Consider the following 14,852-nt stretch of genomic DNA (forward strand, 5'->3'; position numbering starts at 1 on the left):
TTAGGGGCAGAGGCCTTGCCTATGTGAAGAGAGGTGTGCCAGGGGAGCATTGAGTATGGAGCTGTGGGTATAGCTTTATTTTCAGCTATATGTTGTGGCTTCCACTGCCCCATTTTTCACATCTGCCAATGCTGGTAACAGTTTCTGCCTCCTGTTTACCTCACAGGATCCCAGGATTTGGAAATGTAGTTGCTTATTGAGCTCCTTAGAAAGCAGGTTCCTTAATATTTAGTGTTTAGGGACTGTGCAGGCACTGGAGAGAGATGAGGGATAGAGTAGGGCCTTTGTAGAAAAGAGTTTCTGGTGAGGTCGGTGAGGTCATTGGGGCCGGGCTCAGGAAGGGTCTTGTATGCTACCGAAGATGTTAGGATTTTAGCTGAAGCAATGGAAAGCCATAATGGGATCTTAAATTTGGTTTCATCAAATTTCATCACTAAAATGGGCACAATGTCTGTTTTGCTGACAGCTGTATCCTCAGGGCCTAGAATAGTGTCTGGCACAAAGTAGTTGCTCAGTGAAGCCTGAATGAATGAGTGAATTTCTTCAGCTTCATGTGTTAAACAAATCCACGTACCCTGTGGCGCCTGGACTGGAGGCAGAGAGTACTAGAAGAAGGAGTGCTAATCAGGAGGTCACTGCAGTAATTCAGGTGACTCTGGACAGGGCAGTGGCAGGGATTAGAGGAGAAACCTGCTTTGGGAGAGGTTCCAGAAAGACCTTCAGACTCACTGGGTGTGGCAGGGGCTAGCTTGTTTGGAGGCCTTTGTGCTTTTTCGCTAAAGACATCTAGATGCAGGGTGGACACAGGGTCAAGGGCACAGCCCTCGCCCTGCTCCCCAGCCTTTCCTACCTGCCATTTATGTTCTGGTGCAGGTTCCTCACTGGGGCTGCCAGGCAAGCCCAGTCTCCTGACTGCACTGAATTGAAGCTGCTGACACTCCAGCAGGCAGTCAGGCAATCTTGAGGGCAGGCTCCTGGTTTGCTTGCCTTTAGCCATAATGTCCCATGTAAGAAGAGGGCTTTCCAAAGTCCTTCTTTCCAGTTGGATAAGACTCTGCCATTCACTGGCTTTGTGACCTTGGGCAGGTGACTTCACCACCCTGGGTTTTGATTTCCCCATCTCTAAAGTGAGGGGCTTGGACTAAGAGCCCCAAGATTGTGTCTGGTGTAAATATTTCATGACCCCTGGCCCATCAACCTGCTAGGGGTTAGACTGAGTGAAGGCAGAACCTGCAAGTGTGCTGAAAAATACTACAGATTATAATTTGCCCTCAATAAATCATAATTAAACTGAGCTACTGTCTTAAGTCACCTTTCCTATCTTCTGTGGAAGTGACGTCGTAATTTGTGTATTGGGAAGGGCTGCTCCTTTAATTTACAAAACAAAGTTAAAACAAATACTTTGGAATGTATCCATTTTGATAAATGGTTTCTTCCATCAGTGTCACAGGTACCAGTGAAGACCAATGGTGTAAACAAGTTTGCAGGCTTAATGAGAACAACTTTTGAGTTTCTAAAACACCTCGTTAATGGAAAACCATCCATTTTTTCTGATGTACTTTGGTATCCCTCGAATGACATTTTTTTTCCTTGTTTGCAGAAATCTTTTCTGAGACAGCCAGTGGTAGGTTCAGTTCAACCTCTTTTGACTTTTGTTAGAGCTGTTTGAATAATCTTTTGAATACTTTTTAAAAAACTAATGGAAAAATATACTTTTTATGATGAATGAAATACATGTTTAAAGTCTTCCCATCAGCATTTTTATTTTAAATACTTTGCTTTTGGGGATGCTCCTGAGAGATTTTTTTTTTTTTTTTTTTTTTTGAGATGGAGTCTTGCTCTGTCACCCAGGCTGGGGTGCAGTGGTGTGATCTCGGCTCACTGCAAGCTCCGCCTACCGGGTTCACGCCATTCTCCTGCCTCAGCCTCCCAAGTAGCTGGGACTATTAGTGCCTGCCACCACACCTGGCTAATTTTTTGTATTTTTAGTAGAGACAGGGTTTCACTGTGTTAGCCAGGATGGTCTTGATCTCTTGACCTTGTGATCCGCCCACCTCGGCCTCCGAAAGTGCTGAGATTACAGGAGTGAGCAGCTGCACCCGGCTGAGAATTGCTGTTCTTAAAACTTCTATAGATACCCAGAAGTAGGTCACTTTGGATTCCTTCTAATTTTTCCATTTTGGTGGGAGTAGTAGCCTCAACTTCCTCTGCACTGAAAAAGGCATGAAAATTCCAGGCAGAATGTTTCTCCTGAAGGGAAGCACTGAGTTGTTGCCTCTCCCAGAAGTTACCTGTTTTAGGGTAAATAGGTGATTGCTTCAAGGCCTGTATTGAGCCCTGAGTGTCCCCAGCACTTTGAGGGATTTGAAGAAATGTGGGCATGAATCCTGCTGCCATAACTTGTTTTTACCTGGGATTTAGACTCAACCACCTGTGCATGTGAAGTGATCTGGGGGAGGGGTGGTCTTCATCTTCTGAAGGGCCTGGAAGATGTGGACGAATGTTAGGTGCTATGTTAGGTGTGGCAAAGGGCCTTTCACATTCACAATCCATACACTTCTTCCTGTAGACTCTTACTGGTATCTGAGTTAATGTTTCACTCAGTTGGAATATCAGCATTTTCCTTCATCCCAAGCAGTGCTTTATATAAACCCTGAAGAATAAATGTCTTTCCCTCAGGTCTTTTGGGGGTTATTTCCAGGTTAATTTGCTACTGTTCTGTGTGTATGTAGCTCATGGAGAGCATCTTCCAGAACCTCAGTTATATTTTCCACTGAAGTCCTGTTTCTGGATGGGAGAGTGAAAGGGGACTGTCGCAAAGGATTGATGTTGGGAAAGTTCTCTGCCAGAACCCTGCCTATCCTCTTTTAAGTGAAGGGCAAGCTCAAACCAAAAAAAGGAGGCAGACCAACCCATCCAGGTTGGGAGGCAATCGAAGACTTTTTTCAGGGGGATCATCCATACAAGGCAGTCTTGAGTTGGCAGCAAGACGAGGTAGGTCTTTATGCTTCCAAAGCATGCCTGTCTAGTCTTCTATACCGTGGGAAGAAAAGAGAAAAAGTTACTGATGCTGTGTCAATCCATCTGGTTGCTTTCTTAATCTATCCCTTTCTACTTAAAGGGATTGTTTGGGTTTCCTACAATCTGGTTAATATTTCTAAGGGGGGTGGGGCAGAAGTGGTTACCTTGATCCTCTGGTCTCTGTGTTCTGTGACTCACTTTGATGTTACATGCCCAGAAGACATTTTCACAACACCTGAGTGTTCAGTGCAGCTTGCCTCACCAACTTCCTCATCATAAGACAAAGCCTTTGGATAAGAAGGTGATAACATTCTGTCTGGCTAGACAATGAGGCCCTCCAGAAAATGGATATTCCATGCCTATGGTGTGCTTGGCCCTAAGCAAGACCCCTGTGGGAGCAAAGAATAGGGCAGAATGTGCTTGCAGGTTGCCAGATGGATCAAGGCAGGTGCGTAGGAGACAGGACAAGCCTGTACACAAATTGTGTGTTGCACGCTACGTTCTGACTTTCTATTGCTGCCTTTCATGGTGCCCATCAGAAAAAACATCCTGTCTATATAGACAGCCTCTAAGATATTTTTTCCTTAACAAATGCCTGCCTTCTATTCCTTCTACCTGTAGTCATTTGGGGGTTTTCTAAATCTCTGGCTATGTTATAGAACTTTTTATTCTTCCTTATTCCCAGCCTTCATATATCCAGATAAATAATGGTATGATTAGTCACTGAGAAGCTTTAGACCCATACAGATCAACCGCTCTAATGCCCCATCCTGTGGCTGGTGTCAGCCAGTGCTGTTCGACAACTCCTAAATATAGGATGCTGCGGTTGCTGAGCCTGTGGGATACTCACATTGTTAGAAGGTGGTTCTACTCTCAGTAACTGAGCGGGGCCTCCTGGGTCCCGCCTACTGACTACACTTTCTGCCTTTGGAGTTAAAAGAAGCCTATTTTATTCTACACAGCTGCCCTTCATGTTTTTCAAACAGATAACTTCCTTTCCAAGGCTTCTCCCAGCTAAATAAATGTCCAATCCCCTCTTTCTGTTGTAACAGACCCCTTACTACTCTCTCTGTCCTATGAGTACTCACTAGTTTGCCAATGACCTTCTTAGTGTGCAGTGTTCAGGGTTAGATACAGTTACTTTAATGGATTGGAATGAGCAAGATAAAGCTTAATAGAAACGTTAAATGCTTCATTTAGATTAAAAATATTTGACAATGCAAGTACCACATTCCCCTTGGCTGGACAGAAGTCTGTGTGAAGAAGTGATGGCATTTTAGTTCAGCTCACAGTGAACTCAGTTGGTAATTCATCAGGAGTTTCTGTGATTCATGCTTTTTCCATTCTTAGGTGTTTTCCTATTGTGTGTCTGCTGGCACTCATCTTCACTGTGATTTCTTATGACGGGAATGATGCTGTTGTGATTTCACATGGTACGCCTCGGTGCACTTGAATTTGCAAATCAAGGCAAACCTGAATGCTGTTGCCATTGTTAGACTGAGGTTACCCTTTAAGCTCTTGGTCCAGCTCTGGGGCATTATAATCTTAGGCTGTAATGGTCTTTTGGGGATGGGGGTTGACTACTAACCACCTGTGATGTGGACTGGGGAACTTTGGTGCCCACACTACAGAGCAAGGCAGGCAAGTGAAACTGAAACAATTAATTCTGCAACTATTCCATGTTACTCTTTGAATTCAGAAAACATCCTCTATATATCTTGGTTTAAAAATGAACAACACAAACCCCCCATATTCCCAATCAGATCCCCTTCAGCCCTTGTCAGAGACGTAGATGAGGAGATTCCTACTTTGGTTGGGAAGTGGATGCAGTAGTTGTTTGGCTGCTTATGAATATCTGGTTCCCTTTCTCCTGACCACTTGGTAGAATTGCACTTCCTTACAGTTTAACTTGGACATGACCATGAGATTTGGTTTGATTAAGGAAATATGAGCTGAAGCCACTTTCATAACATTTCTGATAACACATTTTGCCAAGCTCTTCCTTGCCTGCCATGGTAACCAGTACTGTTCTGGGAGGTTTGCTCCATCAACCTGCATTCCAGAACCCCCAGCCAGCCCATGATGAACAATGGAGCAGAAGCCAAAAGCAGACACCTTGTGTGTGCCAGTGAAATGTTGGATGGGGTTTGTGACCACAGCAGAACCCAGTTGATCCTGACAGATGCATTAGATTGGTGGGCTTCTGGGTTAGCTTCTAGAAAAGCAGCTGGAGAATTACTTGGTTGAATCAGAGCAAAGAAAGTCTCATTGGTCCTAGAAGCAATAGCAGAATTCCCAGAGAGAAACTATCCCCATTTTGAGGAAGAAATGGTATTTGGATAATATTCTCTTTCTTGAATTAAGCTTCCAACCCATCGTCACTACTTTGGTCTTTACCCCCTTTAGAGAGAGGTGAGGCAGGGAATGGAACTGGGCAGGGCTTCAGCTCCAGGAGGCAGGCTGACCTTGTTTCTTGGTTCTGTGTTAATGGTCAGGATGACTGACTTTATGCCTGGTACAGCCATTTGCTGCCTGGGTCTTAAATAATTTAACCTTGCCCACAAAGGGGTCTTGCCTTTGTTATGGGCTGAAAATATCATTTAGGGTAGGGGCTGGCAACCCCAGAAATACCAATAATATGATTTAGGGCCAGGAGCTGATCATGCCATAGGGGTAGGGTGTGGCCAGATCAGAAAGATTGATGCAGGGCAGGTAAGCTCCAAAGTGTGGCTTAGCCCATGAGGGTTCTTGGCTTCACCCAGGAAAGAATTCAAGGGGAGCTGGTGGTAGGGTAGGAGAAAACAGCTTTCTTGAATTGGTAGTGTTACAGCTCAGGCACTGTTACAGCTTCATGACAGCTCCTGCAGAACAGGTCCACCCCATAGGCAGTGTGCTGAAAGCAGCAGCTCAGGGCAATTTTGCAGTCGTATTTATACCTACTTTTAATTAAAGGTAAATTAAGGAGAGGTTTATGCAGAGATTTCTAGGAAAAGGGTGGTAACTTTTGGGTCATCAGGTCCGTGCCATGGAAAGGGGCAGTGACTCCTGGGTGTCACCATGGCAATGATAAACAGACATGGCACATAGGTGGGCTTGTCTTATGGAAAGCTGTTTCCTTGCTGTCGTTTTTTAGCTAGTCCTCAATATTGTCCAGTGTCTGAGTCCTGCCTCCTACCTCAAGAATCAACTATCCATTTAGGATGCGGCCTGGAGGTTGAGGTCAGCCATGTGGCAGTAAACCATGCCTGCATAATGAAACTCTGAATGCTGTGGCTCAGTTGAGCTTCCCTGGTTGGCAGTATTTTGAGTATTGTCACACATCTTTGCCAGGAAAGTAACACGTTTCATGCTTTTCCTGGTCTCTGTCCTATGCATCTCTTCCTTTGGCTGGTCTTCATCTGTATCCTTTAGCTAAAATAAATACTGTACCATAAGTACAACAGCTTTTAATCAGTCTTTCTAGTGAATTGTTGAACCTGAGATGTCTACTTGTGCAGTTGGTGTTAGAAGTGAGGGCAGGTGTGTGGACTGTGGTTATAACTAGACAGTCGGCCCTAATGGTTTGCACCCCCCTTCTACTTCAAGGCTCTTCTGGAATTCATTAGATCTTCATCCTGGTGCTCTGCTGAATGGAAAGAATTGGTTTTCATTCCTTTGGAGGCTGTTTGCTTCTTTGATTGTAAATACCAGAAAGGAAAGATGGAGAATGTTTTTCTATGGGCTTGGAGGATTTTCTTCCTATAGTGGGTATGGGAATAAATACACAATTCATTCTTCCAACTGCAGGACCATTAGCCCAGGTGAGAAACAGTTTATCTCCATATTGCCCAATAGCCCCAGGAACCTGAGACTTCCCTTGTGTCAATCAAAAATTAATTTCTGTGCACTGAGGCATTGCTTTAGTTTCCTCCCTGTTCACTCACTCAGCACCATGTTTGGGAAGAGTTGCTGCCTTTTAGTTTCAAAAAAGATAATGTGTTGCTTTCCTTGAGCATTTTGCAAATAGCCATCATTCGTTTTCCCAAAATGGTAATTAATAAAGATAGCCTAGAGCAAGAAGCATAAAGTTATTTTAGATGTGATATCCAGAACCAAACAGGATTTCTGGATCTTTTCCAGTTACAGTGAGCTTTACAGAATGACCTAACTGTTCCACACAGCAAATAAAAGAAGCAAAATTATACATCTACTCTGTATTGGATGCTACTTTGTTAGTACTTCAGCTGATTTGTTTTTTAAAGTTTTTTTTTTTCCCCTAGGATGTTTGTAATTTTAAGAAGTACAACTTTCTGAATTACATGTTTCTGATGAGAAGTTGATTAATTCACCATCAGCTATGGTGTTTGATAAATTTATTAAATGTATATTTATGTGTAGACTACACCGATGTACATTTGTTTCTGGAGATATTAGGTTGGTGCAAAAGTAATTGCAGTTTTTGCTATTGGAGCTGTGAAGAGAATGGGACAATTTGCTGGTTGGGGGTGGTTCTGCCTGCCGGACCTGCTGCTTTGCTTTGTAGCTGGTGGGCTGCATCTTCTCGGGACACGTGGATAGAAGGGAAAAGCATGAATTCTCGCTAAGCCCAGGGCCCTAGTTACTGGTTGTGTTTATAAAGTGGCTTGCCAGGCAGTGTGCTTTAGGGAAAGGCTGGGTCCTCTGCTGCACAAAGGGCTCCCCAGCACCACTGTCCTCCAGGAGCTTCCTTCACTCACCTGTGTGTCTTCCGTGGCCAGCCTGTGACTTGATTGTCTCTAAATCGTGCCAATGAAGAAAGCTGACTTTAAAAGTGTCCATAACTCAAAAGCCAAGACTCTTGTTTAAGGAGTTACTTAGAATTTCTTAGTTGTTGGAACAGAAGTAAAGTTGGGAAACACCCTGTTCGTTCATGTGCCATGTTTGAGGAACCTCTGGGACAGAGTGTGATCTGCTGGAGTCCAGACCAAGAGATTTTTTTCTGACTCCAAATGAGTGTCCACTTTGTAGCATGACTGAGTTACCTTAATGCTCAGCTGCAAAGTTGGGAGAGGGTCCTGGCCGCACCCCTGCAGGGCCCCCCACATCTCACATCTTGGAACCAATGGTCTTCTGAAGAAAAATGAGATGATGGGAACACAGATTTTGTGAACGGGCATTTCAAAGGCCTGTGGACCTAAATATTTCCTGGCCCTAGTCTGCCTAAATACTCTGGCATCCTCACATCAGATGAACATTTTTGCGTTATAAATAAGTTATCTGGGAAAGGTAACTGGCATGTGTTAACTTGGATTGTTTATTAGTTGAGAACAGGATCCTGGGAAGATGGGAAGAGAGGCAGATGTTGAGGGTGAGAGAGTTGCAGATCCAGGCCTGGGCAGGCCATGGGGATGGTGGCACCAGGCCCTGACACCCTAGGCCCTGCCCTGCAGAATCACCAACCCAGGCTGAGGCAGGATGGCTGGGCTCTGGTACTTAAGCAAATACATGGAAATTTCCCCTTGGAACCACCAGGAAATGGGGTACTATTTCTTCATCTGTGGATAACAAGGGGTTTAACTAATTAGGCACCAAAGTGAGTATTTTGGAAGGACTTATCAAACCTCTTAGGGTTATTGAGCATAATTTCACTTCTTTTTTTTTTTTGACTCAGGAGTCACCAAAAAACGTCAACATGTCACTGTGGTTTAACTTGAGATTCCTGCAAGCTCCAACAAGGTGGACAGGGCTTCTGTCCTCCTCCTAAATGGAATCAGAGCAATTTAACACTGTTCTGGTGCCTTTCTTTTCTTTTGTCCTCTCCTGAGCTGCCACTTCTTCTGCAGTCTCTGTTCCTGCTTAAAGCAGCATCCCATTTGCTGCTCCTGCCCCCACCCCAATTGGGCACACTCCAGATTCCCTTTCTCCTGTAACTTCTTCCCAAAATAATTCGTTTCCTGTGTGGGGAAAGAGGGCAGGAAGGAATGCTGAATACTGAAATCTTTGTGGAGATTGAAGTGATTCAGCTTTGATATAGAAAACATTCCATTTAACACTTTCAACCACACTTCTAACTACATTTAGAAATACATACCCATTGTTTTTTTTTTTTAAATTTTAGGTTCAGGGGTATATGTGAATGTTGCGGGTATATTTTAGGTTCAGGGGTATTTGTGGGATGTATGTTCAGGGGCATATATTTTAGGTTCAGCGGTATATGTGAAGGTAAACTTGTGTCACAGGGGTTTATTGTACAAATTATTTCGTCAGTGAGGTATTAAGCCCAGTACCCAATAGTTATCTTTTCTGCTCTTCTCCCTCCTCCCATCGTCCACCCTCAATTAGGCACCAATGTCTGTTGCTTCCTTCTTTGTGTTCATAATTCTTATCATTTAGCTCCCATTTATAAGTGGAACGTATGGTATTTGATTTTCTGTTCCTGCGTTAGTTTGCCAAGGATAATGGCGTCCAGCTTCATCCATGTTCCTGCAAAAGACATGATCTCACTTTTTATAGCTGCGTAGTATTCCATGGTGTATGTGTACCACGTTTTCTTTATCCAATCTGTCATTGATAGGAATTTAGGCTGATTCAATGTCTTTGTTATTGTGAATAGTACAGCAGTCAACATTCGTGTGCATGTGTCTTTATGGTAGAATGATTTATATTCCTCTGGGTATATATCCAGTAGTGGGATTGCTGAGTTGAATGGTGGTTCTGTTTATAGCTCTTTGAGGAACTAAGAGAAACTTAGCTGTTTTGAGGCAATTTATTAATGGGCTAATTGACAGAGCTGCAATAGTCATTGAAGATAATCTATACAACTTCCTCGTTTCCAGCTGAGAAAACTGAGCTAGAGGTTGTCAGGACAGGACCTTGACTCTAGGTTCCTTCACCATTTGCATTAATTTTTAGATGATGGCATTATTTTATTTGAGGGCTGCTTTGAAGGTGGGTTCCATGTCTTAGTCATCTTTGGGTTTCTTGGGGCCTTGTACAGTGCTGGCATAAAGAAGGCCCTGAAATAACGTTTGTTCAAAATGTAAGTGGAGTATAGATTTTCTCTTCTGGTAGACAGGCTAAAAATCCTTCAGGGGAACCTGGAGTGCCTCGTTGGTATGCAGGTCTGCAGAGCCTTTTGATTGTATGTGAAATAAACTGCCCTCGTGGCCACTGTTCTTTCTGCAATTGCTTGAAACTTGTTTTCACTTGAATTAGCTCATTTCAAAATATTGGAGCCCTTACTGTCATCTTCTAAGAATCCATGAGGGACATAAAAGTAAGCACTAGCCTCCCTCCCAGACCCTACCTTGTAAAGTGTTTAATCTATTCGGGCAGATAAAGTGTTACCACTAATGGCTATAATACACAAGTGCCTATAACAGGGCCTATAGATATTTTGGCAATTGAAGATGGAGTTTAGGAGTTGGGTAGTTAGGGAATGCTTTGTGGGGCTAATGGTAATTTATTGAATGCCTTTGTGATAAGGGGTCTGACACCATTATTTTCTTTCGTCTTTGCTATAATTCTCCAAGTGTAGGAGGTTGTCTCCTTAGTAACATTTGAGAGAAGTTAAATGAGGATACTGCTTTACTAAAGAGCCACTAAGTGGCAGGGTTAAGATTTGAACCCAGATGCCTTAGACTCTAAGATCTATACTCCTTCCATGCAGTGACCAACTTTGATTGCACAAGAACTGTGCATGTTTGTACACACATATACACACACATGCCCCTACCTCCAAAAAGTAGCTTTTTGGAGATCAGTTTTGAACTAAGCCTTGGAGTCTGATTTAGATTTGAAGAGGTTAAAAAGAATGAGCAAGAGCCATCTACCTAGGGAAGATGTTAACACACTTGTCAGCTAATGTTTACTTGTATCATCACCTGGTAATATTACCATCCCGACTTCCTTTCTTAGCAATTTGCATAGATGCAAAAAGAAAAAAAGAAGTAAAAAAAAAAAAATCCAGTTGATGTCCTTTCAGAGACTAAAGGCAGGTAGATAGTATTATGGGTGTATCTTCGACCCTAACATGGCCACTCCAGTTGAAAGGGTTCCTCTAGTTAAATGGCAAGACCACAGGAAGGCTTCTCCAAGTACATACTGTGGGACCTTCGGAATATCACCTGAGTTATCAGTTTCATCCTCTGTGAAGCTCCTGAATTAGCCAGTCATGTGAGGCCACAGAGCTCCAAAGCTGTATGCATGACAGACATGTGATACCGTGGAAAAATGCTGTGGGGCAGGCTTAGAGGACCTGCTGCATTCAGGCTGTGTGACCATAGGCAAACTCCTTCACCTCTTGATTCCTCACCTGTCAAATAGGATGATAATGAACATTCTCTGTCTCATGGGTTTTTGTATGGATGAAAAGAGAGGACATGAAAAGCGCGTTGTAAATTGACATACTGTAAAACTGTTAGACCACTTGCAGGCACACCTATCAAGGGCCTGTTGTGCGTCCATGGCACTTAGCACTGTGCGGTGTTTCCTCCCAAGTTCGTGGACAGGGTCTCCAGGTCACCTCCTAGCAGTTTCTAACAGTCTAACAGGATGTAGATGTTTAAAAACCTGCTTTTACAGTAGTAAGACAGCATGCATGGAATCTCAATTGTCTTTAACCAATCCCCCTTCATTTAAGGAATACACCAAAAATGATGAAATTAGCAATTTAAATACATATTCTCTTCTCTCTGGGAATGATTCATCTAGATTGAATGCTTAGCCCTTTCAACCAGAGAGGTGTCTTTGGGACATCCTTGGAATCTTTGTCTCTTTACCTAGAGGGTTTCAGTCTGTCCAGAGGAAGGTGTGTGCGTGTACATACAGATGGGAGTGATGCCAACTGTAAAGTGGATTTTCGAATCTGGCAAAGACGAATATGATCATCTCTTGACATGTTGGATTATCCATTCTCCTTTCATCATTACATAATTGATATCTTTTCACTCTCCCTAAACTTTGTAGGTTGAAAGGTTGAGTCTTCTGGACTCGCCTGTCTACTAGTGTGTCTTGAAAAACCTCAAAGCAAGCAGGCTTTCTTGAAGGGAGGAGAGAAGTGAAATTGGAAGGAAATGTGGCTATTTTTCTCTTCCAAAGGAGTACAGGGAGTAAGAAGTGGGAGATGGTCTCAGGAATATGAGGCAGGATACAAACACTCGAGGGCAGAATTTTGTTGGCAGTTGGGTCAGGAGAAATAGACTCTTGTTGCCCTGTGTATTTCCCGGTTGATATGTGTATTTAAAGAGGAAGAGTGGAGGGCATTATCTTAGAGGAACACACTTATTACAATCAGGCAGAGCAATCCAAAGCAGCCTGTATAACAAACAGTTTAGGAACTTAATTTCAAAGCTCTGAATCTAGTTATAAATTATTGTTTTATCTCTTGCAAAGACAGATCTGAGTAAGTGGCTGTAGGCATTGATTAAGTGACTTTAAGCATCAAGGGAGATAATTAAGGTGGTTGAGGAATAGTCTGTTCTTTCAAAGAGTTAGCAGTTGACTTGGAAGACAAAAATTCTATGAAGAGAATATATGAAGTGCCTCGTGAGCAATCCCCAGGGCACCGTCTCCCTCAGCAGGTGGATGGAGTGTCTCTCTTTGACTTCTGGAGCCTCGGTGAAGCCCAGGCAGAAGAGAAGGGTTCTTACATGCAAGAAATCACTGAGAGCTCTGGAATACTAACCCTTGAGGCTGCTATTTTTCATTTATTTATTTTTTGAGATAGAGTCTCACTCTATCGCCCAGGCTGGAGTGCAATGGCGTGATCTTGGCTCACTGCAACCTCCGCCTCCTGGGTTCAAGTGATTCTCCTGCCTCAGCCTCCCGAGTAGCTGGTACTACAGTTGAGTGCCACCACACCTGGCTAAGTTTTTGCACTTTTAGTAGAGATGGGGTTTCACCGTGTTGGCCAGGGTGGTCTCGATCTCATGACCTTGTGATCCACCCACCTTGGTATCCCATAGTGCTGGGATTACAGGCGTGAGCCACCGAGCCCCGCCACGCTGCTATTTTTATCCCTTAATCACTATTTTTACTTGTTTTTATGTGCCTCTGTCTACCTCTTTGAAGTTTGAACAACAAATTTATTTGATGATGTATCTGTGTAGTTAAATTCAAAGAGCTGAAAAGCAATATGGTGATGTTTCCCTTCTGCCTTTGTCCCCAGTCAGGCAGTTCCTTTTTCTGGCAGCAACCAGTGTAACAGGTTTCTTGTGGATCTTTTTAGAGATACTCTATATCTATATATCTTGTATCTGTCTCACTCCCATCTTTAAAAAACCTTTATTTTCATTGCCCCATCTTTTTTTATACATAAGGCAGCACGCTAAACACACTGTTCTGCACTTGTGTCTTTCTCTTAAATGTATCTCAAAGATTGCTCTCTTTTGTGTTTAAATAACTCCCACCACCTCCCTCCTTTTTCTTGTGGCCATATGGTTCTCAAACTTTGTGTCTAGAATCACCTGGAGAGCCGATGAAGAATACAGAGTCCCAGGCTCCTGGAGGTGGGAGGGGCCTGGGCCTTTTGTGTTTCGACCAAGTGCCCCAGGTGATTCTGTTAAAGATCAGAGTCTGACAACCACTGCTGTATAAGCCCCACCTTGCAAAGTGAGGAATAAGCTGGAGTGTAATATACCAGGGCAGTCATGGGGTTGCAGTAGGGGGATGGACCGAGGGATGGAGGGATTTCTGGGCTCATTACATGACTTCTCTTGGTTCTTGAGTCAACTTCCTTCACTGGACAGCTTCAACAGTTGTGTCTGCACCTACCTTTGCCTTCTGGGTCATGTTTCTGACGTCTGCACCATATGAGATTTCACTCTTTCTATTGAAGATTCTTTTAATGCTTTGGAATAGCATTAAGGCCTAAACATGAGCCTCGTTTAAGGCAGCAAGCACTCTCATGAACTCCTCTCTGATCTTGGGATGTAGTATCTTCTTTGTGGTTATTTTGTTTGTGCTTATTTTTACCTTTTCCAATTTGAGGAGAGCACTAGAGAAGATAGAGAACAAAAATAGTGTTTCTGTATGGTTTGAATCTCTTTTTGCCTGGGATATGATAGTCTGTGTTGAAGCACTTTGAAGGGGGCCATGGATAAGGAACTTGAGACTCACTCCTCCTCATTGATATTTCTGCTTTTACAGGAAGGAAACAGTCATATTCTGGATTAATTCTGCCCTCAGCAGCATAGACTGGTCTTGGAGAATCATCTTCCAGGCTTATTTAAAACAAAAAACAAAAAACTATGAACTTGGGTCTCTCTAAATTAGTAGAAAAAAATTTCCCCCTCCCATTGATTTAAATTAAGAAGGCTTTTAAATACATCCCAGTGGTTGAAGCTATGGATGTATATGTAACCAGGGAGCTGTGAGAAGGAGGTGGAGTAAAGCAGTGTGAAATGATTTAAAGGATTAAAAGATATTCCCTTATAGAACTTACCTGCCTTTCAAGCTTCAGCCAGGGTACTTGGAAGTTTTTGTCTCATGCTCCCGCTTAACTATGTTTAAACATTGGAGGTTCAACCTATGCGAATTTTCTCTATCCACTTGCTCAGTGGCAACCACCATAATCTATTCCTGGGCTGATTCTGAGCAGGCAACCTTATTCCCAGGAAGAGAGATGGCAGAGAAGAGGGGAACATGGTGGAGATAAGCATCTTACTGAGCACAAGTGAAATAAGTATTAATGTTCATTTTCTTCCCCAGCCTATGGCAGACTGCTGTTGACTGGACTTGTCTGGCCTAGAAAGAGTTAATGTTATATATCAGCATCATGAATTTACACAGAACCATTGTGATGTCATATCACAGTACCTAGAATATATATTAATCTCATATTCAATCTTTACAGTGACGGAAGGACACAAGTC

The 14,852-nt window shown here is 43.1% G+C and overlaps 1 protein-coding gene and 1 long non-coding RNA gene across 4 annotated transcripts in view; one reads left to right on the forward strand and one right to left on the reverse strand.

The window, feature by feature from the left end:
• The window catches only part of MYO5B (myosin VB), a 363,462-nt gene that overhangs the window by 47,768 nt on the left and 300,842 nt on the right, over positions 1-14,852 (forward strand). The gene's annotated exons all lie outside the window — the stretch shown is intronic.
• LOC129493489 (uncharacterized) lies at positions 9,847-14,714 on the reverse strand. 2 transcript variants are annotated; one of them, XR_008661156.2, is made up of 4 exons: positions 14,423-14,714; positions 13,753-13,975; positions 11,106-11,293; positions 9,847-9,995 (listed from the first exon to the last, which is right to left on the reverse strand). It is a non-coding gene; the product is annotated as an uncharacterized lncRNA (long non-coding RNA). The 2 variants fall into 2 exon arrangements; XR_008661155.2 differs by lacking the exon at positions 9,847-9,995 and having other exon boundaries at positions 10,864-11,293.

Source organism: Symphalangus syndactylus, chromosome 1 (genome assembly GCF_028878055.3).
Source record: "Symphalangus syndactylus isolate Jambi chromosome 1, NHGRI_mSymSyn1-v2.1_pri, whole genome shotgun sequence".
Lineage (NCBI taxonomy): Eukaryota > Metazoa > Chordata > Mammalia > Primates > Hylobatidae > Symphalangus > Symphalangus syndactylus.